The 27,736-nt window shown below is 46.2% G+C and overlaps 1 long non-coding RNA gene across 1 annotated transcript in view; it reads right to left on the bottom strand.

Annotated features, from left to right (window-relative positions):
* Positions 1–21,201: 21,201 nt before the first annotated feature.
* The window catches only part of LOC144762325 (uncharacterized), a 174,687-nt gene continuing 168,152 nt past the window's right edge, over positions 21,202–27,736 (bottom strand). Inside the window, exon 2 of the long non-coding RNA XR_013596077.1 lies at positions 21,202–23,820. This is a non-coding gene — a long non-coding RNA (uncharacterized LOC144762325). The remainder of the gene's footprint in view (positions 23,821–27,736) is intronic.

The raw sequence follows: 27,736 nt of genomic DNA, 5'->3' as shown, positions 1-27,736 counted from the left end.
ATTTAGTAGTAGTAAAGTTCGGACTCCTAACTTTTGGACTCCTAAATACCTTCTGTGAATACCGAAAGTCTTAAAATGAGGGTTTTTCTCAGTTTAGTAGTAGTAAAGTTAGGACTCCTTACTTTAGAACTCCTAAATGCCTGCTGTGAATACCGAAAGTCTTAAAATTAGGATTTTTCTCAACTTTACTAAACTGAAAAAAATTCTAATTTTAAGACTTTCGGTATTCACAGAAGGCACTCAGGAGTCCTAACTTTACTACTACTAAATTGAGACAAATCCTAACTTTAGGACTTTCGGTATTCACAGATGGACTTTAGGAGTCCTAAAGTTAGGACTCCTAACTTCTGTGAATACCGAAATGAGTAAGTGTCTTCTGTGAATACCAAAATGAGTAAGTGCCTTCTGTGAATACGAAAATGGTAGTAAGTTTAGGATTTTGTCTTAAGTTAGTTCTGTGAATCGGGCCCTGAGATTATAGACAGAGGAATCAAAATGGGTTCAGATTGGCGTAGAACTGGAATATGCCCTGCTTTTGCAGGCCATGGTCCATGTTCTATCGCCTAGCAGAGAAGCCCATCGGGGTAGTGATTGGTCTCCCCTGCGTTTTGGTTGGAAGGGGGTTGTGTTGGACTTTGCCCTTTTTGCAGGGTCATCCCTGATCTTTTTGCCTTCCTCCTGTATTTTGTCTGACCTCTTTTTGTTGGTTTTATGACTCTGGGCACTTTACCGCTGCTGATCAGTGCTAAAGTGCATATGCTCTCCCTATTGTAAATTGATGTATGTATGGATTAGTGATTCCATGATTGGTTTGTTTGGTTTACTTGTCAGGCCCTAGTACAGTGCACTGAGTGTGCCCAGGGCTTGTAAATCCAAATGCTGCTGGTGGGCTTACAGCACTGGTTGTGCCACCCACAGAAGAAGCCTTGTAAAATGTGTCATAGGTCTGCCATTGCAGAGCCTGTTTTCAGTCTGGTACTGCCATGCTGACTGGGCAAGTGCACCCACTTGCCAGTCCCTAAACCTTCCCTTTTCTTCATATCAGACGCCCCTATGGTAGGCCCAAGGGCAGGGTGCATTGTAAGTATTAAGTAGGACATGCCCTGGTGTGTGTGGCATGTCCTAATAGTGAATTACAGCCATTTTCGTTTTTCACTATTGCAAGGCTACCTGGGCAGAATGGGCAGTTAGATTATTACATTTTATAATCCTAACTGACTCAGGGAACATGGTAGAAATTCGAGTTTAGTATGCCTGGACTCAGAATGATAAAATACATCTTTTAGTGAAGTTGATTTTAACATTCTGTGTTGGAAAATACCACTTTTTGAAAGTAGGTATTTTCTTGTCTAACTATCCAAGCCTGCCTCTGCTAGGTTGTGTATTTCTTGTCTGGAGTTTGAGTGACAGGGCTGGGGGATTCCAAGAGACAGGACGAGTCAGCCCAGTGGTGAATAGAGAGATCTGCATCCAGATGGGAGGGAAGAGTTGCACCTGGGACCTGAATATGACTGTGCCTTCCCTCCTGTGGTGCCTCTGAAGTCTCTGGACTGCACTGTGAAAGGAGAGAAGGAATCATGTCAACAAAGTGCTCCAGGGCTGTGCCTTTCCTCCACAATGCTGGCTCCACCTCCTGTGGGGTGTCCGAAGTTTCTGCCCTGCACTGTGAAAGGAAAGGAGGATTCATGTAAACAGAGTGCTCCAGAACTGGTTTGGACTAGGCAAAGGCCCCTCTGCTTCAGATGACAAAGGATTTTGGGGTATTAATATTGGGACCCTGATCTCAAGAAATTAGATCACTTTTGGACTACAAGAAGAAACCTTTGCTGAGGAGAGGAACCTGAAGAAACTGAGGAGAGACTATCCCTAAGCTGAAGTGCTGCTTGGGGGATTGGCCTGCAATGGTTGCCTGACTGCCAAAGAAAGGAGAAAGGACTGTGTGTGCACTTTATTCAACTTAAGGATCTCCAAATGCTTGAGAAAAGAGCTTGCCTCCTGCTGAAGTCTCAGAGACAACAGACTTCAACCCCCAGCTCCCCAAGAGTTCTTTGGATGTGCCTGCTGCTGTTTTGAGCCTTCTGAGGGACTGCGTGTCGCAAGAAGCGGGAAGCGCGACTCAAGAGGAAGAAGCGTGTCGCCGTCGCATCTCTGTACAAGGGTGTCGCTGATGTAGCTGACGCGTTGCACCGCATTGAGAGAAGCGTCTTGCACCGAAAAAGAAGCGTGTCGCCGTCGCAGGCGCTGCAGTCACATCTCTGAACAAGGGTGTCGCTGCTGCAGCTGTCGCATCGAGCGGAATCGTCTCGCATCGAGGGAGAAGAGTGTCTCCGCCAAATTCGCTGTCGTCGCATCTCTGCACAAGGGTGTCGCCGCTGCAGCTGACGCATCAAGCCGAAACTTCTCGCAACATTGGAGAAGCGTGCCGCATAAGGAAGAACTTGACGTCTTCATTTCTTTGCACCGGATTTGGCCGCATTTCCATCGTTGCAATACTTTCGTTGCCCTGCGTGTCGCATCTTAAGGTACATTGACTCAAAGTGTCGCTTTTTAAGAACTAAAGAGAACTAAGCTAAAACTACCATTTTAAGTACAGTATTGTGGATTTTTGTCGTTTGTAGTCTTGTGTTAAGTCTATATAAAAAATACTAAGACAAACCCAAACAATCAGAACCTCAATTTGAAAAGATGGTAGCAGGACTGAAAGTCAAGCATGGCGCGGATATTAGGGACACTGGTTCTGAGTGGGCTCTGACCATGCTGGACAGCGCGTGAGAAGTCACAATAGTATGCCGGAGCCCGATGGATTGTCTGGTGGGAATATCGTTAAATGACTGTATCCATGAGGAAACACTGGACACTAGGGTGAGAGTCCCACATTGTTTTTACAAGATACAACTCCAGTTTGAGGGGGACATACCTAGGAACTATAATGTACTGTTTTGGGAGAACTTGTCATTCAGCTACAATAATCTTTTGACCGAAAAAGATTGGCCACCTCAATTTGTGATGTATTGCCTAAAGGGGGAAATGGTAATTTTACCTGCCTTCTCCGACCTTGTTCCAGAATCAGTAAAACATTCATACCCCAAGGAGTGGGCGTTAGCGCTAGCTCATGTGTTATACTGGAACCATGTGGGGTGGGATGACGGTTCCCGTTATCATCAGATACCATTGAGGCCGACCCCACAGTCATCAAAGACAATACTCTATTAAAAATGATACTAAAACACAAATTGGAGAGATTCTCGCACAACTTGAATAATAAGGTATAATAGAAAGTTGCATCTCCCCTATGATTAATACCTTGTTTCCAGTAATAAAAACAGACCATTCATATAGTCTAGTATTAGATTATAGACATCTAAATACAGCTACACGTACATTTGCAGTACAGAATGCGCACAGTACAGCACTAATGAACAATTTATTTCTGCCAAAATATAGCGCCTGCTCTCGGTTTTCTTGGAGCTAGAAGTTAGCTGCCAAAGTAAAACAATATTCATTTTCCAAGTTGGTCACCAAAAAAAAGAGCATAAATGTAAAGTAGACCAGATCAGTGTTCATACTCTTTCAAGATGGGTGCCCTTTGACTAATGGTCTCATGGCAACATAATGGTCTGTATGCCGTTGTTGGGTACACAATAATTTCTCCTACCATTGCCTGGGTTACATGGGTGTCTCCAGGTTCTCCTTCCACAACTAGGAGAGCAAAGACATGAATGTGGCAACTAGTGGGAGGTACCTTAGTGACAGGCATGATGTGGACTCCAACAGTGGCGGCTCTGTAGTGCAGCTGTCCTGCAGCAGCTGACATCACAGGAGAGGGGCTGGTCATCATTGAGAACATTGCAGTCAGTGGTGGCAGGCTTGTAGCAAGAGTAGTGAGGCAGAGAGCAGGGGGTACAAAAATCACTTACAGCACAACATCCTCTTCTCTCTGGTGTCTTCCAGGAAGCTCCCGATGCAGGAAACTGCACTACCCGATCCTGGCGCTGCTTTAATGGCATGAAAACAGCGCCAGGATTGGATAGAGCAGGCTCTCCCAGCGCTCTTAAAAGCAGCGGATGGGATATCCTTCACGAATATCTCATCCGCTGCATTACTAGTGCATTATATCCTATGGCACTTGTAATACAGCGGAAGGGATATCCGTCATGTTTGCCAAGATCTAAATCAGGCCTATGTTGTAATTAGCAATTAGTTTGTGATAAAGTAACCCATCCGCCATGATGTAAATCAGGCTCATAGTTAGGCAGTTATACTAAAGGGTTGGGTTGTGTGTTGAACAGCCTTTAGGGTAGATCTAGCTTTCACCCTTATTTATTTTCAGTTGCTGAGATGTTTATTTCTATGATGACTATTCTTGTACTCCAGATTGACCTGCGAATAGCACGTAATACATTCAAAATCTGTTATAAAATACCACTACTTGTGCATAAACTAATGTTTAAGTTCATGCTACAGCTTTGCCAAAGGAACAGATTATCTGACAGGCTAATATCTGATAAAGGTTTCTAGCTACAGATTCCTTACCTTAGAACATTCCCCAGGCATCAGACTGGATCCAGAAGCTTTCAAGCAGTCCCTCTGCACGCTGGTAGGTGGTGCCATTTGGCTCGGCACCATTGTGGGTGTCAGAAAGGAAGTGTGTGGCACCTATATAGATGTCACCCTGGCGCTCTGACATCACTTCTCTCCTTTCCACGCCAGATAGCACTGATCCGTAAATATCTATTCTCATTTGTTTTCTGGCTGGTTTTTTTCCTCCACTTTTTGTCGACCCCTTTTCAAGAGATTTTCTCTCCTAGTGTGACAGGATGTCCCCAAAGAAACCTGCTGGCTTCAGATCACGTGGTGCCTGTCACAGGCAGATGTCTGTAACAGACCTGCACATGGTTTGTCTGTGGTGCTTGGAGATGGACTACAAGACCTTCAAGGACTGTCGCTCTGTGCACCCAAAGGCATTCCCTTAGCTCCTTGCTGCCCAACCTCAGAAGAGCCTGTGAAGCTCAAAATCTCTGTCACACAGTAGGTACCGGAACCTCTTACGGACCCACACCTGGCAGTCGTCAGGTAAGTCCTACTGTAAAAAAAAAATCCAAGGAGTCGTAAAGGTCTTTGACTTCGCTGCACCAGTCGTAGTCTTCTGACGGAGTGAGGGAGCATTGGCACATTAGGCCTCTTGCTTCGGCGGAGCCTGAGTCAGGGTCCGCTCCGCGCTTTCTGGAATTTGCTGAAGCCAGAGCGACCCCGCCTGGCTGAAATAATTTTTTGAGGCCATGCACCTCTTATTTGGTTCGCCCGGTCCCCCTGTAGCTACGGGCTCGGGAAGGGCCCCCCCAATAGATCCTTGCTGGCTGGTTTACCCTTGGCACCAGATGGGTCCCTTGGATACAGTGTTGGAGCCATAGCCACAAACACAAACAAGAAAGGGAGTGAAGCGTTCTGTAAGTTGTGGACTCACCCTCCTCTATAAATCATGAAAAAACAAAGGAAGTCCACACTTTATTTGTAGATTAATGCTATCCTTCCGATATCAGTTCTATAGTGAGTGTATAGAAGACTTTAGGTTTTCCTAAAGATGTATAGGAAAACAGAATGTTTTGTTGACATGCGTCATCATCGGGTTCTTCCCGCTGCGGGATGGGGCATGCTGCAACAGACGAAGATGTGGGAGCACTTATTAGTGCAGTTATACTATGTGTTGATGTGAGCGTGGAAGGGTCAGAGGGAATATGGTGAGTTAAAAAATACCTGGCTTTGTGGAAACTAATTTTTAATACTCTCTATAGCTGGTATTAGTACAAATAGGGAGTGGAGGATGTATGCTATAATGAGCTGTTGCCTCCCTGGTCTACATGTTTGGAAGCCTTCCCCTTGGCTTCTCTTCAGGACCAAAACGGTTGATCCCTGCACCACTCGTCAAAATAACAATGTGATCTGCCTGATCAATGTCAGAGTCTCTTGTACATATTATAAAACATGCACTAATAAATACCCATTTGGTATATTCCTGTAAATCAATCCGGAAGGATAGAGTAAAACAAGATTATCACAGCGATATCTTTTGTTAAAAAACCACATCACTAAACTTGTGGAAGGTCAAGATAGTGATATATTTTCTCACTAGTGCACGATTACTCCTAATTCATTCACGTGGATGCTGTGCTGCCCTTAATCATGACGTACAAGACAATACAAAACAAATAGCATAAAACACACACTCTATCATAATCTTTATCCGTGGTGGTTAATTCCATGTTTAGTGATCTTGTGTTTTCTCCTTGGTAAATATGCAGGAGAAACATAATGCGACTGATTGCCTCAAGAGATACTGTGTGGGATAAAAGTACAAGGACAAATGTAAAAACAGAGTTAAAGTACACTTTTGGAGCCAAACTAAAGCCTCATGAGCTTTTTCACGGGAGGGGAGGAGCGCTTGTCCTCAAACACTGTGGGAAACAAACTGTTGACTAAATGAGGAATGAAGTTGTTTAGAGAGAAACGGTACCTTATTACTGAAGATGTTTGTTGCCTTAGGGGATCGGCTGTGCCATACTTATGTCGTCAAAGCTGGTCTCTCACCAAGCAAATGCCTACCCGTGGCTCCGATGAACAAGGTATGAATGCTGTGAAGCTGCTTAACCGCATGCGTGCGGCCGCGATTTTCGCACTGTGCGGCAATTTGAAAAAAAACGCATTACATGACGAGCTGAGCTCGTCATGAGCATGCGAGCGGTGCAACTCATGACGAGCTCAGCTCGTCATGAGCATGGAAGGGGTTAAGTAACCGGCAGCTTCCGCGATGTGCGCGCGTGTGTTCAGGTGCTGGAATGCTAACCTTCATAAAATGGCCGTCACAGCTCTTTCTGAAGACATGTTTTTTTTTTGTCTATAAATGAACATGGGTTAAAATACACAGGTAATTTTCTTTGCATCATAGGAACTTGTCTTAATTTGTACACTTTAAAAAGTTGCCACCAATCGGCTTGCCACTTTCATGTTTTGTCACCAATGTTGGATCAGCACTTCCTCTTCGTTGGAGGAACTGCTTATGATATGTACACTGCAACATTTACTATCCCAAAGATGGAGCAATGAAGCACTCTTTTTATGACTACCTGGAATTTTCTGTATAAGCAGCATGTCTTGTTTGGATCGTTTACTTGTAAAAGCACAGTGGGCCTGGCGCTTGAGGCATTTTGCTTTTATATGAAAGGTAAAGGTGCTTAATTTGTAGAAATACATAAATAAATAAAAGTGCTGCATGTCTAAATACTTCTAGCTAATAGCTATACTTATAGCTGCTTCTCTGGTCTCATCAGGAATTCCTCATTCTAAGTCCGCTAGGCAATGCTGCAGCTGCATCTTTGGTCCTGTCAGTAATTCCTATTTCTAAGTCCTCTAGACAGTATTGCAGCTGCTACTCGGGTCCCAGTGGAAAATCTTCATTTTAAATCCTCTAGGCAGGGCTGCAGCTGTGTCTCTGTTCATACATCCTCTACACTCCAAACCAAAACACATAGCTAAAAGACATAGGGGCATAGTCTCAAGAACTTGTGATACCCATCGCAAAATTAACTTAACGCAACTTCCAACATCGCAGTCTATTGCGAGAAAATTACGCCGTGTCAACTAAGTATTCACAACACTGTTGTACCATGTGATAGTAAAACGATAACGCGTCAAATGACCGTGTTAAAACCAACGCGATGCCGCAAAAATGCGGAAAAACGAGCGCAAAAAAGATGCAATGAGGCCAATCGCGATACAAACATCCACGAAAACCTGCGACAGGCCTGAAATTCACACACGCCAGGCGGGAAAAAGCACCATCAAAGTAGAAAAAAAACTGACAAACAAATGGCAAACAACAGCGAAGCACAATGGATGTTGCCGGAGCAAGTACAGAGGACAGCCAGAACCCAACAAGCCCCCCGGAGGACCAGCCAGAGACCTCGGAGTCAAGGAAGGCCAAGGAGAAGAAGAGTAGGAAGAAGCAGTTCAGTCCGCAGGAAAACAGGATCCTGATAACGGAGGTGGTAGAACACCATCAACAACAGTTCGTCACCTCCACTGTGTCATTAGCAACCAAAAATGGATTATGGCAGTCCATTGTGGGCAAGGTGAATGCAGTGAGAGTGCTGAAGAGGACAATGGAAGAGGTCAAGAGGCGCTAGAATGATGTCAAGCGCCAAACCAAGCTGAAACTCGCCAACAACCGGAAGGCAGCAATGCAGACTGGAGGTGGGAGTCCTGCGCCACAGGAGGAGATGGAGGAAATGGTGTCCACAGTCATCAGTGGGGAGACAGTGGCAGGAGTTGGGGGACCGGACACTGCTCAACATGACCGGACACAACAGCACCAGGGTGAGTATCGACCAGGGATTTGGGGGGGGGGGTCCGGGGGGAGATGGGCGCAAAGGCACACATGTACAATTGAGCTGAGCACATCTGCGGACAAATCATGCCCCAGCCCCCAATTCCCACCAATGTACCCAAGTATTCAACAGCACAGCATAAGCAGAGAAGTAAAAGGCACATCGCATGAAATAGAGAACGGGCAGCAAAATCAGAGCTGCAGGGGCGAATCCCCCGAAATGCAGCACACACACATAACATGCAGAGCACATCAACACTGACAACAATATGGTACAAACCGCAACACTTCCACAACAGAACACAGGACACAACTGTTGCCGCTTGTGTGTAGACACTGGCCAAACACATTTGGCATTGCAGGGAAATGTGAGTTGACAATGTACAAGTACAAACACACATCCGTTATGTTGTCGAAATTTCCACTGACCCCCATCAAATAGGCAGCACCTCCCAAACAGCCACAATGTACACAGTCAGGCAGTCTGTTTGAAAACATGTACAATGCGACAACATACATGTGAACACAATGTTAAACTGCATCTCCCCTTCACATTGCAGAGAGAGAATCAACACCTCCTGCAGAGCAGCCCGACCCTCTCTTCTCTGATGACGAAGAGGACCACCACAGCTTCGACTCTGACGCCCTCCAACAGCTCCACATAGCGTGGGGTGTGCTGTGGGCTATGCAGGCTCTGCCCGGCAGGGAGGCCAGCTGTCCGATTCGAAGTGTCTCAGGGTCTCCTTTGTGGTAGAGGTCAGCCGCACATACCCATTGTCGTCCAGACCGCGTTGGCGACCCACCTGGCCCAAGAGGGGTCTCGGGTGGGTGTCCGGGGGCCCGTAGCTTTCAGTCTGCCCTAGTCCGGGGTGGCTTCAATGTCCCGCCTCAGGGGCCCCCTGGGTGGGTCGCCGATGGATGTGGCAGCTGCGCCACGCCCTACAGGCCGAGAACTCGGTCCCTACAGCGCTGGGACGCTACTTTGGCAGCCCGCCTCCCTCGTTGTCTCCCCCGCGCGCCGGGGGAGGGGTGTCTCTGTGTGGGGGAGGGTCTCCCAGCATAGGCCCGTCAGACACCCCCATAGGCGGTGTCAGTATTGTGCCCGCTGGGGTGTGTTGTGGAGTTTTGTGGGGGAGTTATGGTGTTCCCCGCTATCGGTGCTTAGGGTCCCATTTATGGCAGAGAACAGTCACATATATTTGTTGGTGCTCCGACCGTTCGCGCCCCACCTGGCTTCCGAGGGGTCGCGGGTGAATGTCCGGGGCGTTGCTGGTCCGTGACTGTTGGTCTGCCCCAGTCCAGGGCAGCTCCGTTGTCGTGCCGTGGGGGCCCCCTGGTTAGGCTGCCGACAGATGCAGTAGTCGTGCCTCGCCCTACAGGCCGCAGTTCCAGTACCCGCGATGCTGGGTGGCTGCTGCGGTGGTGTGTCACGTCCGACGGGCGGGGGAATCCTGATCCGCCGTTCGCTGCTGCCTCGTTTATGAGGCCCACACTTTGATCTTAGGTTCTCCCCCGCGCGCCTCGAGGCCCGGCGCCGCTGTGGGGGAGGCGTGTATCTATGTGAGGGAGGGTATCGCAGTGCAGGCCCGCCAGGCACCCCCCACAGGTGTCGCTGGTGTTATGCCCCCTGTGGCGCAGTGCAATGCATTGTGGGATTGTTGCGATGCTCCCCGATGTCGGTGCCCCGTCCCCTTCAGTGAAGGCCCCCTCTTGTGCGGGAGTTTCGGCCGTGCGGGGGGTCCGCGAGCAGCTACAGCCAAGCTCTCACCTGCCCTCCTCTGGTCTATTCCTCTGCCTGGATTGATGGTTGCCAGATCCCCCGTAGGGAACACTGTTGGGATCGTGGGGCAGCGTCAGACGGGCCCCGCTACCAGTCCCGGCCTCAGGAGTGCCCGGGCCTCACCGGACGCCGCCATTTTGAAGTCCTGGCCACAAACTCGTCGGGGCCTCCTGTGTCCCCATCTGCTCCTCTCCAGTCGCTCCGTCCGGGCCTACAGACGCCCCCGCAGTCGCCTTGGCTTCGCCGGTTCCTGCAGCGTTTGGCGGCGACCTTAGGGCATATTAGTGGCGGATAACGCGGGCTAAAAAATGTGCTCCTAATGACCTAATGAGACATTAGTTGCATCCCTCTAGGCACTCAGTCGCCCCTCAGCGCGAAATGAGGGTTCTAAACACAATTTTTGTTTTTTATTCACAATGTATTTTCAGTCTTTTTCATATTTTCCTTCATATTTATCTCAATTCATTCATTTCCTTATTTCACTGTTATATATGCGGCATTATTTGCGTGAAATCCAATGCATTTCGGGCATAATTCACTGCCCTTCATCAGCGAACAATACTAAGAAAAAGAAAAAATACACGATAAACCATAGTAAACATATATCATATGATCTTAAATGTGGCGATAGCGCTTGTATAGCCTAATATCCTGTGCTTGTTTGTGGATTTTCAAATTTCACCTTGTGACCATGATACTCCCGTGGAGTCCATAAAATCAACTCTATGTAACATGCTATCGAAAAACAAAAGAGGCGTATTACCATCCGGTCGTGAATTTAATTCGGCACCCTTAATAACCTTAAGACCCGTGCAGTACACAGCCTTCAGAATTACAACGCAGTTACATGCCGGTTCGGTCGCGTTTAAATCGTCCTTGTATCAGAAAGCTAACAAGAAACAACAAATAAGGGACCAGGTTTTAAGTACCATGTTTCATCTTATGGGTTGCATTCACTGTCTCCATCTATCGCGTTCTGATCAAACTAACCTGATTTATACTCGCGTGTCAGACTTCCTCCAGCTCCCGAAAGTTCCAACCGTTGAAAGCACCATAGTTGCTTCCTTCAATATACCCGGGCGCGTATTCATTGTGTAAAGTTCTGATCACGTGATTAATCGAAGTAGACAAAATACTTCTGCTTGAAACGTTACCTTTGCCGTGAACCAGGCGGATGCTAAAGGGAGTCTAAACTATCAGGAGATGCTCAACTTAATTGGATGTTCCATAATAGAATTGATAAGTCAATAAAAAGTCAATAAAAAGTAACCGAAAAACGAACAGGGGATACGAACCCTGCACTATCTCAACTGTGGTGTAAAAGGTCTGCTGGGATGTCGTGTGTGTAGAGCTGTCATGTTCGCTATGGTGACCATACACAAAATGTAGAAGTATTCACAGGCATGGATATGTCATATTCAATACTAAACATACTAATATACAGTATAAAACATATAAACCATATACATCATAGTTTCGCAAGAATCGCCTCCTTAACCAAGTAATATTCCATAAGTTCATAGATAGCATGATAGTTCAATTCGGTCATTGAGACCATTCGGTTTGTGTGAAGATAATTTCTGTATCCAAAAATTCTCCCACTGTATGAGATATTTGGTGCTGTCCCTTCCTTCTTTTTTGTCCGCAGTCTCCAGTACGATGTATTTTAATTGGGATATGTTATGTTGCTCCTCAATGAAATGTGCAGCGATTGCAGACTTCATATTTTTTGTACGTATATTGGATTTGTGTTCTGTAAGTCTTGGTTTTATCCGCCTTTCGGTTTTCCCAATATATAGTTTTCCGCAAGGGCATTTCAAAGCATAAATAACATTTGCTGTGTCGCACGTAGCATTAACCTTGAGTTTTATCTCATGCCCTTTCATAGGGTGGTTGATCTTATTTCCCCTGATAATGCTGTTGCAATTTCCGCAATTCAAACAAGCTTTTGTTCCTTTGAATATCTCAACCTTTGGTGGTTTATTTTTCAGTATTTCTCCTAAATTGCGAGCTCGGGTGTAGGCGAACAGAGGTGGTCTCTCAAACACTCCATTGAAATCTGGTTCTAAGTACAGTATTGCCCAATTTTTTGTAACTATTTTCTTGAAATGTTCACTGAGTGTAGAAAACTTTGAAACTGCTACAATTCTTGTCTCCTCCTTTTTAGTCTTGATTTTTAGTAGTTCTCTTCGCTCAATTGAATCCACTCGCTTCCTAGATTCATCAATAATGTGTTCTGGGTACCCTCTGCTCGAAAATTTTGTCGCCATTTAATCCATTCTAGATTTTAGTTTGGTGTTATTGGAAGTAATTCTTTTCACTCTCGCCATTTGGGAGAAAGGGAGGTGTTTTTTGAGACTTTGCTGGTGAAAACTCAGAAAATGAAGCATGTTATTCCTGTCAGTACTTTTCCTAAATATATCAGTTTCAAAACCTTTGTCTGTTATCGAGACTTTTACATCCAGGAAAGTAACCTGTGTTTCTGAAATGTCCCAGGTAAGTTGTATGCGGTCATCCCTTTCATTGAACTCTGTGAGTGCATCATGTAGTTTCTCTTTGAGTTTTTCCAGATAATGAATATATCATCTATGTATCTCACAAGTAATTTGAGGTTATCCTGCCATTTTGTTTGAGTGAAAATGTGAGTCTCTTCATAGTCCTGCATGAATATATTGGCGTATACCGGCGCCGCCGAGTTGCCCATGGCCGTTCCAACTAGTTGTTGGTACCATTCATCTTTATAGCGGAAGTAACTCTGGTACAAAGTGAATAGCATCAGTTCCATGAGGAATGTCTGGAATGGAAGGTCTAGGTCAATATTGAGCAAGGCTTTCTCCACTGCCTCTATCCCTAAAGAGTGGGGTATCGATGTATAGAGTGAACGTACATCAGCTGTACATAAGATGAAATGTTCTCCAGGTTCGATTGTTATTTTTTCAAGTTTTAGTAGAAAGTCGGTGGTGTCTCTAACATATGTCTTCATGTTCTTGACTGTTGGCTGAAGGTACTTATCTAGTAGCTGTCCTATCGGTACATTTATACTTCCACATGTTGAGACGATCGGTCGGAGAGGAGGATCCCAAAGATTCTTATGGATCTTAGGTATCATATATAATACCGGGCTTCTCAGGTTGGTTTTAGTCAAAAAATTCTTTGTCTTGTCGTTGATTATCCCCATTTCATGGGCTTTGTCAATGATGTTCCTTAAACATTTCAGGTATTCCATAGTGGGATTACCTTCCAATCTCATATAGGTGTTAGTATCCGTTATGTGTTCTTTAACATTGTCCTCGTACATTGTGGTGTTCATGATAACTAAGGCGCTCCCTTTGTCAGCCTTAGTGCAAGTACTCGCAGCATTAGATGCCAGTTTTTTAAAAGTATCCATATCTTTTTGGGTGATATTTTTATTAGTTCGTCTCCCATATTTCAATTTTGACAGATCTTGTTTTACCAACTTTTCGAATAAGTCAAGGGTCTTATGGCTGACTGGTGCCTGGAATGTACTAATCGTTCTGAGGCCTAATAGTTGATCTGGCTCCCTTGTGTCTGGTCTAGGGAGTACATTGTCGAAAAAGTGCCGTAACCTCAATTTGCGCATTAGTTTAAAAAAACTTACTTCAAGTTCTAAAGCATTGGTCGTGGTTGTGATGTACCCCTTTGTAAAAGATCTTTTTCATGTTTGCTCAATTCATAGTCACTGATGTTGATAACTAGTTGGTCTGTACCTGTGTTTTCTTCCGTTCTTTCTCTTTTTTCAGCACCGTTGTGCTCCTGGTGTTTGGGTGTTCGCCTACACCCGAGCTCGCAATTTAGGAGAAATACTGAAAAATAAACCACCAAAGGTTGAGATATTCAAAGGAACAAAAGCTTGTTTGAATTGCGGAAATTGCAACAGCAATATCAAGGGAAATAAGATCATGAAAGGGCATGAGATAAAACTCAAGGTTAATGCTACACAGCAAATGTTATTTATGCTTTGAAATGCCCTTGCGGAAAACTATATATTGGGAAAACCGAAAGGCGGATAAAAACAAGACTTACAGAACACAAATCCAATATACGTACAAAAAATATGAAGTCTGCAATCGCTGCACATTTTATTGAGGAGCGACATAACATATCCCAATTAAAATACATCGTACTGGAGACTGCGGACAAAAAAGAAGGAAGGGACAACACCAAATATCTCCTACAGCGGGAGAATTTTGGATACAGAAATTATCTTCACACAAACGGAATGGTCTCATTGACCGAATTGAACTATCATGCTATCTATGAACTTATGGAATATTCCTTGGATAAGGAGGCGATTCTTGCGAAACTATGATGTATATGGTTTATATGTTTCATACTGTATTTTAGTATGATTAGTATTGAATGTGACATATCCATGCCTGTGAATACTTCTACATTTTGTGTATGGTCACCATAGCGAACATGACAGCTCTACACACACGACATCCCAGCAGACCTTTTACACCACAGTTGAGATAGTGCAGGGTTCGTATCCCCTTTTCGTTTTTCGGTTACTTTTTATTGACTTTTTATTGACTTATCATTTCTATTATGTGACATCCAATTAAGTTGAGCATCTCCTGAAAGTTTAGACTCCATCTAGCATCCGCCTGGTTCACGGCAAAGGTAACGTTTCAAGCAGAAGTATTTTGTCTACTTCGATTAATCACGTGATCGGAACTTTATCCAATGAATATGCGCCCGGGTATATTGAAGGAAGCAACTATGGTGCTTTCAATGGTTGGAACTTTCGGGAGCTGGAGGAAGTCTGACACGCGAGTATAAATCAGGTTAGTTTGATCAGAACGCGAGAGATGGAGACAGTGAATGCAACCCATAAGATGAAACATGGTACTAAAAACCTGGTCCCTTATTTGTTGTTTCTTGTTAGCTTTCTGATACACAGCCTTTGTCACGCTGACCGCTAGCGTTTGACGCCATTATTTACTCTTTTAATCCACTCCTCCCGCCCTGTTGGCTCCTCCCACCTCCTGCGTCACGCGCCTATTTAGGCCACGCCCCCTTTCTTCTCGAGGTGAACAGACGAGCAGCCCTGTGGCAGAGGGCTCGCGCGCGCTGGGCGCTTTACCTTGATTTTAAATTCCTCATCCTCTGCTGACTGAAGAGCAGCCTTTGTCACGCTGACCGCTAGCGTTTGACGCCATTATTTACTCTTTTAATCCACTCCTCCCGCCCTGTTGGCTCCTCCCACCTCCTGCGTCACGTGCCTATTTGGCCACGCCCCCTTTCTTCTCGAGGTGAACAGACGAGCAGCCCTGTGGCAGAGGGCTCACGCGCGCTGGGCGCTTTACCTTGATTTTAAATTCCTCATCCTCTGCTGACTGAAGAGCAGCCTTTGTCACGCTGACCGCTAGCGTTTGACGCCATTATTTACTCTTTTGATCCACTCCTCCCGCCCTGTTGGCTCCTCCCACCTCCTGCGTCACGCGCCTATTTAGGCCACGCCCCCTTTCTTCTCGAGGTGAACAGACGAGCAGCCCTGTGGCAGAGGGCTCGCGCGCGCTGGGCGCTTTACCTTGATTTTAAATTCCTCATCCTCTGCTGACTGAAGAGCAGCCTTTGTCACGCTGACCGCTAGCGTTTGACGCCATTATTTACTCTTTTAATCCACTCCTCCAGCCCTGTTGGCTCCTCCCACCTCCTGCGTCACGCGCCTATTTAGGCCATGCCCCCTTTCTTCTCGAGGTGAACAGACGAGCAGCCCTGTTGCAGAGGGCTCGCGCGCGCTGGGCGCTTTACCTTGATTTTAAATTCCTCATCCTCTGCTGACTGAAGAGCAGCCTTTGTCACGCTGACCGCTAGCGTTTGACGCCATTATTTACTCTTTTAATCCACTCCTCCCGCCCTGTTGGCTCCTCCCACCTCCTGCGTCACGCGCCTATTTAGGCCACGCCCCCTTTCTTCTCGAGGTGAACAGACGAGCAGCCCTGTGGCAGAGGGCTCGCGTGCGCTGGGCGCTTTACCTTGATTTTAAATTCCTCATCCTCTGCTGACTGAAGAGCAGCCTTTGTCACGCTGACCGCTAGCGTTTGATGCCATTATTTACTCTTTTAATCCACTCCTCCCGCCCTGTTGGCTCCTCCCACCTCCTGCGTCACGCGCCTATTTAAACGTCCCCTATGCGGCCGCGCCGGCGGCGCGCCGGAGTCGCACCAGAGTCAAGCCCGTCTGCGCCCGTCCGCGGCCGGACGGGCCCAGGGGCCAGGGATGTTGCTATTGTTATCTCCTATTCTTCTCCCGCCCTCATGCACCTTCGTGCCGCCGCTTGTCCCCTACCGTTAGACACTTGGACACGGATCACCTCACTAGGAATCGCTGGTGACCTACCCCCCTACCTCGGCCCGCTCTCCCTTCCTACTTCCCCTATAACCCCTGAGTCACAGATCCGTTTACTGTACTTAAACACTCGCTCTTTAGTCAGGCATCAAACTGACATTTTCCACCTACTCCTGACTGAAAGGCCTGATGTTCTCCTACTCTCTGAGACCTGGCTCACGGACGACTCCCTTCCGGACATATTGGCAGCGCTACCTCCTGACTACTACCTGCTTAACACCAACCGCCAAGGGGGCCGCCCTGGAGGGGGGGGTCGCAGCGGTAATTCGTAAGGACATCCAGGTTATCGCTTCCTCCTCTATGACTCTCCCTGATGTGGACAATCTAGTTTTCAGCCTTGGGACCAAGGTAGGCGCAGTCACCTTTATGGTACTCTACCGCCCCCCCCAGCCCATGCCCTCTTTCCCTGCATCTTTTATCGAACAGCTTGCCAGCCTAGCCATTTCTTCCCCACCTATAGCTATTGTCGGGGATTTTAATTACTGGTTTCAGCATAAGGACGCCGGTCCTCATGCCTCCGATCTGTTCGAAGGTCTTTCGAGCCTGAACTTCAGCCAACTGGTGACTTCTCCCACTCACAGTGGTGGTCACATACTGGACCATATCTGGGTCCATGGGGTGAAGCCCTCCCACCCGCTCACCATGCCTTGTGTGTGGTCTGACCACTTCCTTATCGACACCACCATCTCGGTGGCTGGTCAGATTAGGACTTCACCGCGGGAGGGTGGCATGGCTCGTAAGTGGAAGGCTGTTGATCCCTCCAAATTGCTATCCCACCTGTCTCACACACGCCCCCCTACCCTCAATAATCCTGACATTGACGAGCTAGATGGCCAAGTTTGCAACTGGCTCGTGTCAGCTAGCGACATCTTCGCCCCCCTAACCAAGTTCCCTCGATCCCGTCACAGTAATTCACATAAATGGTTCACTCCCTATCTCAAAGCCCTGCAGCTGGAACTCCGCCAATCTGAACGCAGATGGAGAAGAGATTACTGCTTGTTAAGCAGAGATACTTATGTGGCAGCCCGCAATAAGTATAAATCTGCCATCTCTGCAGCTAAAAAAGCCTACGTCTCAGAGAGAATCTTACTAGCCCCCTGCAAGTCGAAGGAGATCTTCAGAGTTCTGGACGAATTTACATCCGACTCCAGAACGCTTCTGTCCCAGGCCCCTACTCAGGAATCCTGTAATGCACTCAGCACCTTCTTCCTACAGAAAATTGTTTTGATTAAGGACGCCATCCCGGTCACCTCACTGGGCGCTGACTTTGCTACTCCCCCTCATAATGCTCTTTCTATTACTCAGCTCCCCCCCTTAGATCCCACATCCCTAGCCAGCCTGGCCGTTCGCATTAAGTCTGGTTCTCCTGACGACCACTGTCCACCTTCTATACTACGGGACATCTGCCATTCCCTACCCGACTGCATCCTTCCTTTGCTTAACTCTTCTCTCCTCTCCGGGACGGTACCCAGCTCCTTCAAGGAGGCCGTTCTAGTGCCTCTGTTGAAGAAGCCTGGAGCAGATCCGGCCGTCCCGGCGAACTATCGTCCTATCTCTCTTCTACCTTTTCTTTCTAAAATCTTAGAAGCCCATGTCACTGCCTGTCTCTCGAGGTTTATCGAGTGTTCCAACTTCCTCGAAGCCAACCAGGCCGGTTTCCGTCCCGGTCATTCCACGGAGACTGTGATCCTGGCCGTTTTGGACACCTTGAGAGAGGGTGCCGACAAGGGTACCTCCCAGGCCCTGGTATTATTAGACCTGTCGGCCGCCTTCGACACGGTGGACCATAACATCCTTCTCCACCGTGTGGAACAGGCCGGCATCCAGGGCCTGGCGCTGGCTTGGGTTAAATCCTTTCTTACTGGGAGATCCCAGACACTCAGCCTAGGTACATTCAGGGCCCCCAGGGAACATCTGCCTTGCGGGGTCCCCCAGGGCTCCTCTTTATCTCCCCTTCTCTTTAATCTTTACCTTCGCCCTCTTCTTTTCTCTCTGAGGCAGTGGGACGTCACCGTTTTTAACTACGCGGACGACCTACAACTCATTTTCTCTCTAAACTCTCCCTCTGCTATTCCCACCTTCCAGGCAGTCATGTCCCACATCTTTCAGTGGATGTGCCAGAACCAGCTTAAACTGAACCCAGGAAAGACGGAGCTCCTCCTGCCGGGCAAGAGCGCCGTCCACTGGGGCCCACATTTCTGGCCGGCAGAGCTTGGCTCCCCTCCCACCCCGGTGGCCTCGGTGAAAAGTCTCGGGGTCACTATTGGCGCTGGGCTCTCTCTCGGGCCGCAGGTGGGGACGGTGGTCTCCTCCTGCATGTTCCAGCTACGCAGGATTAGGAAGGTGGCCTACCTCCTCACCCCCGATGCCCTGCTGCAAGTCATCATGGCCCTCGTTCTGTCCCGCCTGGATTTTTCGAATTCCATCTACCATGGTTTGCCCAAATGTTCCATCTACAGGTTGCAAATCATTCAAAACCAGGCGGCGAGACTGGCCCTCGGGATACCGAAGTGGCAATCTGCCAAACCCCTCCTCATCAAACTGCACTGGCTCCCTGTCAGCCTCAGGGCTGCCTTCAAGCTTGGTTGCCTTATCTTTAAGTCTCTCTCTGGCTCTTGCCCCGCTTTCCTGAAATCCCTCATTCGACCCTACTGTCCTTCACGCAATCTCAGATCACTTCATTTACATCTCTTGGTGGTCCCCTCCTTCAAACTCTGTAGACCTGGTGGTCGAAGATTCGCCTTCCTCGGCCCCAAATTCTGGAATTCTCTCCCCCTCCCAGTTAGGATCTCTGGCACTCTCATTCAATTTCGCAAATCACTAAAAACTTGGCTCTTTCCACAAACTAGCTAAACTCCCTCTGCTTCTTCTTAGCACCTTATCAGCGCCATGATACCCACGGTGACAGTGCGCTTTACAAGCACCCCCTTAACATAACATAACATAACAGACAATTTAAACGCGACCGAACCGGCATGTAAGTGCGTTGTAATTCTGAAGGCTGTGTACTGCACGGGTCTTAAGGTTATTAAGGGTGGCGAATTAAATTCACGACTGGATGGTAATACGCCTCTTTTGTTTTTCGATAGCATGTTACATAGAGTTGATTTTATGGGCTCCACGGGAGTATCATGGTCACAAGGTGACATTTGAAAATCCACAAACAAGCACAGGATATCAGGCTATACAAGCGCTATCGCCACATTTAAGATCATATGATATATGTTTACTATGGTTTATCGTGTATTTTTTCTTTTTCTTAGTATTGTTCCCTGATGAAGGGCAGTGAATTATGCCCGAAATGCATTGGATTTCACGCAAATAATGCCGCATATATAACAGTGAAATAAGGAAATGAATGAATTGAGATAAATATGAAGGAAAATATGAAAAAGACTTGAAAACACATTATGTGAATAAAAAACAAAAAAAACTTTTGAAACAAAAATTGTGTTTAGAACCCTCATTTCGCACTGAGGGGCGACTGAGTGCCTACAGGGATGCAACTAATGTCTCATTAGGAGCACTTTTTTCAGTTATAATTTCAAGCGTCTCAGGACGACAGACGCCTCCTGTGGAGCACCTACAAATAAGTTCAAAAGAACAATATAAGCGATTCAAACCAATAAACAAGGCGGTGCACCTGCCTCAACATATCTACGGATAACGCGGGCTGCCATGTGTAGCGCTAGGGGAGTGCTGCCACCATCTTAGCCTGCTTGGCCATGACCTGCCTTTTGTATTAATCTTGATAACAAAATCTCACCAGGACCCTCTGCCAGTAAATGGGTTGTAGACACTGTCAAGAATCTCCTTATTGATCCACGGCCCTTTACTTCTCATACGATGCAGATCCTTTTTTTAATATAGATAACTACAAAGACATGACTGTTAATAGAGATATTCTGCCTCTAACACACATCTGTTATGAAGAGTTGTGTTTTCCTAGCTGCAGTGGAGCATAACTTTAGACCGAGCTGCAACAGTTCATCTGCATTCATAGCTAAGTTTCAGTATTTCAAGACCACATCAAAATATCAGCTTGACAGTGACATTTATTTCTGTAACCAGAAGTATGAACACTCGAGTTGTGTTCTTTCAAGGCAAAAAATAAAATATACACCTTTGTTTCTGAATGAATATGTTGAAAAGGGTTATGCAGATTATTCCTTTACAGGATAGTTGGATGCTTATATTTGCAGCACTTGACTGTCCAAATGATTTTTTTTTAAATGATACCAAATAGCAGACAATATGTTTTAAATTTACTAATGTTAAATGATTAAAAATGCCATTTGTGCAACATAGAAAGTATTCATATTTTGTTAACTGGAGGGGGATAGAGTGTTTGGAAGTTCTGAACTAAATGTTTTGCTAACAAATGGCACATTTCACACAAAAATTTATAAATACAAGGTAAAATAGATATAGAATTTAAATAACTTAAAATGAGTCTCAAAAGCAATTTGCCAAATTAGTAGCAGGACCACTTGCCAACAAAGTAATATTAAGATTCAAGTCACATAACATGGGAAAATGTTGTGGCTAATGATCACTCACTGACTGCAATTCCACCGCACAATGAGACTTTTCATGCGAAGACAAAGAGCTTTTGCTCAAGGGCCCAAAAAGTTCAGGCAGATATAAAAGAGCTTTAGTTCTGATATTTATATAAAAGAAATTTAATAACACAAGCAGTAATTGCACTTATGTGGAAATCATACTGTGCAAGAGAAGCGACTATAGTTATTTGGGAAATATTCAAGGTACACCTACAATAAAAGATGGTTAGAATAATAAATGAAAGAATACACTCAGTATCATAACTCACATCATCAGCATATATGATCGTGAAAAAAACATTACAATCATAAAAAAAGAATAAGAAAAATAAAAATATTTGCATTGTAATCTGATTAATAGGTACTAAAATGTAACCAAACTCCATGTAACCTTTTCTACGACAGAAGTATATTGGAGCTTTAAGAAATGAATTTAAGACAAATGGGTCTGAGAAGAAGAGACTCAATTATAATTTGATCTCAGTCCAGGAATGTGAGAAATGAGCAAGTGCCCATACATTGAATTATTGTGTTACCTATAAATTGTGGCAAATATTTATGTTATTTCACCATACCAACCCATATGCTGAGCCTGTCCCAAGATTTAATATAGAGTATTTAAGTAAAACATAGTTTCTGCCCAGATGTTACAAGAAATTTACAGGCGGTAAAAGCTGGAGTAAGATTACTTCAGCTGTAAATTCAGTGTTGTAGTTCTCTTCCATATTATTGTAATGGTTCTTCCTTTACAGCACTGGTTATTACTCACCATTTTTTATTATTTGTTTTCTCTTAGATAATGTTCTTTATTTTGGTTTAAACATGTTGGATTGTGATTTAATGGAAATGTGTCACCGTGTTTATGAAACCATACATTTTTACATATATTTCATTAAGTCTCTCACTGAGTCACCACTGTCACCATACTTTCGCTGCTTATTTCAATTAACAATTTTCCAGCCCTCGGACTCTACTGCGTACTGTGATGGTTTTAGAGTTTTTCTAATCTCAATATCAGTGTCTCCAAGTTGAGATTTCACAGTGTTAGGGCACAGTATGGTATTACTCTCACATTGTTATAATTTATTCTGATGCTATGCCATTTGCTGCTATGTGTTTTCTCTCATGTTTGAGTCACTGTAAAGGTCGGCTAAAAGCCATTTAACATTCCATACATGTTTATGGTTTCTCTCCAGTGTGACTACTGCGGTGCATGATGAGATGAGAGGATTGGTTAATTTTTCCCCCCACATTCATTGCATATGGAGGGCAGTGCTTATTTTGAACCGGTGGTTTTTGGTGCTCAGCGCCATCACTTAATTGATTTCCGGTGTTTGGCCCTGTTGCTTAATTGTCAACACCATACTTTTGACAGTCTGGCACATGGTGGCGCTGCTTATCTAATTTGGAAATGAACAGAACAAAGGTTGTTTATGAATACAATGTACATTAAAATTACTAATACCTGCCTCCCCAGCCATTCCTTTAGCTTTGGGGACCTGGAATAATCTGAACTGCACCGCTTGCAGGTGAGAGATGGTTAGTAGTTGTTTTGGCACATATGACAGGGGCGATGGGTGGTGCAAGCTGCAGTGGCCTTGAGGCCAAATATTTGCCACATTCACTGCATTTGTAGGGTTCATGACCATTATCTATTCTCTGGTCCTTACCCAGGCTGAATGATCCCCTAAAACTCTGTGTGCATTCACCGCATATGGTTTCTCTCCTTGGTGTATCTGCATATGTGAGATCATATTTCCCAATCGTGTGAAATTTCTCTGACCTTCAGTACATCTATATAGTCTCTCCCCTGTGTGTGTTCTTTGGTGTCTGATAAGTTAAGATGAATGACTGAAACACATCCTACATTCATTGCATGTGTATGGTTTCTCCTGTGTGCTTTCTATTGTGCTTGGAAAGCGTACATGAGTCTGTGAACCTTTTTCCACATGCAGTACACTAGTATGGTCTTTCACCTGTGTGCACCCGTCTGTGACTGGTTAATTGTGATGCTTGACAAAAACTCTTTCCACATGAGCTGCAAACAAATTGTCTGTCTCCTGTGTGTATCCGCAGATAAATTCTCAAGTCTGATGCCTGCCGGAAGCTTTTCCCACATTCACCACAAATGCAGGATTTAGCTCCACGTGCTGCACTCGCTGGTGGGCAGTTAAGTTTGATGATCGACTGGGACTTTTACCACATTTGTTGCATGGATATGGTTTCTCTCCTGTGTGCGTTCGCTGATGGCTGACTAGATCAGATGACTGATAGAAACTTCTACTACAATCACTACAGGAATATAGTTTCTTCCCAGAGTGTATTCTCTGGTATATAAGCAAGTTTGCTTCCTGGCTGAAACATTTACCACATTTTCCACATTCATAGGGTTTCTCTCCGGTATGTGTTCTCAAGTGATGTTAGTGTTGGGTACTGGCCAAAGCTTTTTGTGCATTAATCACACTTATATGTTCTCTTTCGTCTGGATATTATCTTTTCTTTCCTGCAGTTTGTTGATTTGCCGACCATCATTTTTTAGCCAGTGAAGGATTTACCTATGCATGTTACATTTTTTTGTCTGAACAAGATATGTTCTTGCTCTTGTCAGTTTCTTTAACCTTTGAATCCATGAAAACCTTCTCTTTGGTTTCTGAAGCGGACATGATTGAGTAATTCCGTACTTCCTGGATTTTTCGCTGTTAAAGAGGAGTACAACTCTGTTTCTGTTGAAATGATAAAATAAAGAGTTTAATAACAATATTTGATACACGTTTTACTTCACACCACATAGACCTGCTAAATTCATTGCAATGTAGTTACATAAATAAGGGCATATATGCTTGTTTTTTCGTATATGCTCATAAGGATACCTGCTTATTGGAACATGTCCATAAGTACGATGTTCTGGCTAATGGAAGATTAAGCATTCAACACACCAGTTGATATCTATATTTAAAATAGTGTATATGTCAATCAAGTTGTTTGGTTTGAAGAGTTAAGCACCAGCAGACATGCCTGGAAATGGTACTTTACCTGTAAGTATTATGTAAGCAAAAGGTTTGTATTACACTTTAAATTACACATTGCAGTGCCTCAAATATGTAAATTGGCATATTTGTAATATGATCTTTTTCACTTTCCCTGAAATGTGAATTGCTAGCATACTCAGCATAAGCAGATGTCTGTGCCTCACTACACAAATCACTTTGTATCAAAAGCAATTGAAACTACTGTATACAAAAAAAATCCTCCCATTCAAACTCAGACACGAACAGTCTGTTTAGTGACATCAATTCAGGCTTGTGGTCATCATAGCAACCACATTAGTTAACTCTGGAAAAGAACTTCTAACAGCCCATGCTGTTGAACATCTCTTTGCTTTTCGACTACCTCAACCATAAGGGGTTGCTAAATCCCATGACTAGTCATGTAGGTGCTGGGAGTGAGACCACTGTCTCTCGCATGAGTAATGGACCCAATAGGACAATGTATCACATATCTTTCCAACATCACTGCCCTTTATTATGGAGTCCCACTGGGATCTGCAGTGTCACCAAGCACTGTTAGCACCAATGTGATCCTGTTTCTCTGTATCTTATATATTTGCAGACGATACCCAGATGTACCTCAAATGAAAAGAAGGATGGGAGGACCTTTTCAGCAGAACACTGGTTGGTGGCAGGCATAAATGGTGAGGCAAACACGTATATCATTTTGATCCACTGACAGGCACTGAGACATTGAGAATGCCTTTAGGGTCACTGCCAAAGCTCTCAAATAATGCACCACAACTGAGAGCTGTGGAGTAAAGCTGAATTCAGAGATATAACAAGATAAGGCAGTTGGGGAAAGCATGCGCAGGAAAGTGTACAGGTATACGCAATTTAAAGTCACAAAAAACGTAAGTGCTCATGGTCAACATACGACTGCCCTACGTTGCAAAATGAAGAACAAGTTCACATATAATACAATTGTTAACCTGAGCAAACCATGCATAAAGTAAAAGTACATATGAGAATACAGGTTTCCGTGATTTCTTTTTGTTTATTCCAGATTCAACATATCTTTAATATTCAGTCTTCATAGCCACAAGATTGCCAACACGTGTTTCGTCTGTTTGGCGGTTAGCCACAGACTTCATCAGGGCACTAACAACAATATCCTTAAAACCTATAATCCTGATATCCTTTAAAACACTAATCCCACTAGGCCAAATTCCTTATAATGACATGCAGCGTAACACACCTAAAATGTCATCATTCGTAGTGGAGGGTCAAGATGGACCAGGTATCCTTCAATTCTGGTTGCAACGAAGCACACTGTTATAATGCGTCTCCTCGGTGGTGAGATGCCACCGAGGAGACACATGTTACATCGTGTTGCAGTTTGTTGATTTTAGGATACTATGGTCTACCATGACCAATTACGACTGGCGGTGACATTTTAAACTATATACCAGTGCGCTCCACCCGACTCTCTAAGGCTGCTCGGGTTGGAGAGGTTTAAAGTGTGCATGTCAGGCTTGCTGGTGCAAGACTGCCAGTCAGAGTGACATACACAGAATGAGGTGTTGGGGTGTTGCCAAGATGGTGGCGGAGTTACACTGTTTCTTTGGAGCTCCGCTCACCAGGGCCAAAAAAAGGCATCTACACGGCGCATTAGAGACCCAGAGGAGGCGGAATAGAAGCTCTGTGGTCCCGAACGCTAACAGACAGGGCTGGCCAGAGAAATCCTCCCCGATGCTGCTGCGACCTGCAATGGAGAAGCTGCGGCTGAGAACTGGCCCTGAGGCCTGGACGATAGCGCGACTGCCGCGCCCAGCGGCCGCCGTGGGAGAAGGCCGTCGTGCCTGCAGAGATCATAGGTGGCTCCGATTAAGTCCCGGTTGTGCTGCCGTGAGAGTGCAACTGCGAAACTGGGGTGAGGCGGCCTGGATTCCTGAGGAGAGGTGGCCTTGGGGGACCCCGTGGCCGCTGAGACGCAGACAAGAGAAGCGGCCTAGCAGCCGTGCAGGGGTGCTGTTGAGTGGGTGTAGGCAGAGCCCTCATCCAGGCTGGCAGGCAGAGTCAGCCATGAAAGATGGAGGAGGCCGAAACTGAGGTCAGTGGGACCTGTGAAGAAGCAGACGTCATGCGGCCTCCGCAGGGCAGGGCACCTCTGGAGCGATCGACCTTCCTGCGGCTCCCGGAGAAGAGTTCTGTGCTAGTTCCAAAGGACGAGTCCGAGGCCTGCATCAACCAGTCGCCGCTGCCAAAAGAGACCGCACCGATTGGCACAAGGGTCTCCCCTGGCAAATAGGACGAGCCCCGCTGGGGGCTGGGTATCGCGCAATTAAGCCGGGCAACTGCACTGGGAGCCAGGGACTGAGAATCAGCCCCACAATCAACCCTAGGGCCTGCATTGGCTTGCCGCTAAGCTGGTCTAAGCGGTGGCCTTCCTTTGGGTGCCAAATGGAGGCACTGGAGTATCGGAGAGCAAAAACGGCCTTGGGGAAGGCCTTTTGGAGTTTAGCATACACTGTGGGCCTGGCAGCCATCTTGACTGCCGCATAGGGGTCCAACCCTCTGTTTGGAAGCGCAGTCCTCCGGATATATGAGGAAGTCAGTGCTGGCGAGGAGACAGGTAGAAGATCTCCAGGGGCTGGAGCATAGATCTTGACTCTCACCCCACGCCCCTGGGAACCACAAATCAACAGAGGGTCAATCAATCAATCAATCAATCAATCAAGCAAATTTGTAAAGCGCGCTACTCACCCGCTAGGGTCTCAAGGCGCTGGGAGGGGAGGGATCCGCTACTGCTCGAATAGCCAGGTCTTGAGTTGGTTCCTGAAGGAGAGATGGTCCTGAGTCAGTTGTAGGTGGATGGGGAGGGAGTTCCATGTCTTGGCCGCCAGGTAGGAGAAGGATCTTCCTCCAGCGGTGGCTCTGCGTATGCGTGGGACGGTGGCGAGGACGAGGCTGGTCGAGCGGAGCTGGCGGGTGGGTGTGTAGAATGTGAGGCGGTTGTTGAGGTACTTGGGACCCAAGTCATGGAGAGCCTTGTGTGCGTGGGTGAGGAGTCTGAACGTGATTCTCTTGCTGACGGGGAGCCAGTGCAGGTCTCTCAGGTGGGCAGAGATGTGGCTGTGACGGGGGATGTCCAGGATGAGTCGTGCAGAGGCGTTCTGTATGCGCTGGAGTCTTCTCTGAAGTTTGGCTGTGGTTCCCGCGTAGAGGGTGTTCCCGTAGTCCAGTCGGCTGGTGACGAGGGCCTGGGTGACCGTCTTACCAGGTTTCGGTGGGGATCCATCGGAAGATCTTTCGGAGCATGTGCAGGATGTTGAAGCAGGATGATGAGACGGCGTTGACTTGTTTGGTCATTGTGAGGGAGGAGTCCAGGATGAAGCCCAGGTTGCGTGCGTGGTCCGTTGGCTTGGGGGCGGTGCCCAGGGCAGGGGGCCACCAGGAGTCGTCCCAGGCGGAGGGGGATGATCCCAGGATGAGGACTTCCGTCTTGTCTGAGTTCAGTTTCAGGCGGCTGGTCTTCATCCACTCTGCGACGTCTTTCATTCCTGACTGGAGGCTGGCTCTGGTGGTGGCGGGATCGTTGGTGAGGGAAAGAATCAGCTGGGTGTCGTCAGCGTAGGAGATGATGTTTAGG

Source organism: Lissotriton helveticus, chromosome 6 (genome assembly GCF_964261635.1).
Source record: "Lissotriton helveticus chromosome 6, aLisHel1.1, whole genome shotgun sequence".
Classification (NCBI taxonomy): domain Eukaryota; kingdom Metazoa; phylum Chordata; class Amphibia; order Caudata; family Salamandridae; genus Lissotriton; species Lissotriton helveticus.
This window is presented reverse-complemented; position numbering and strand designations above follow the sequence as displayed.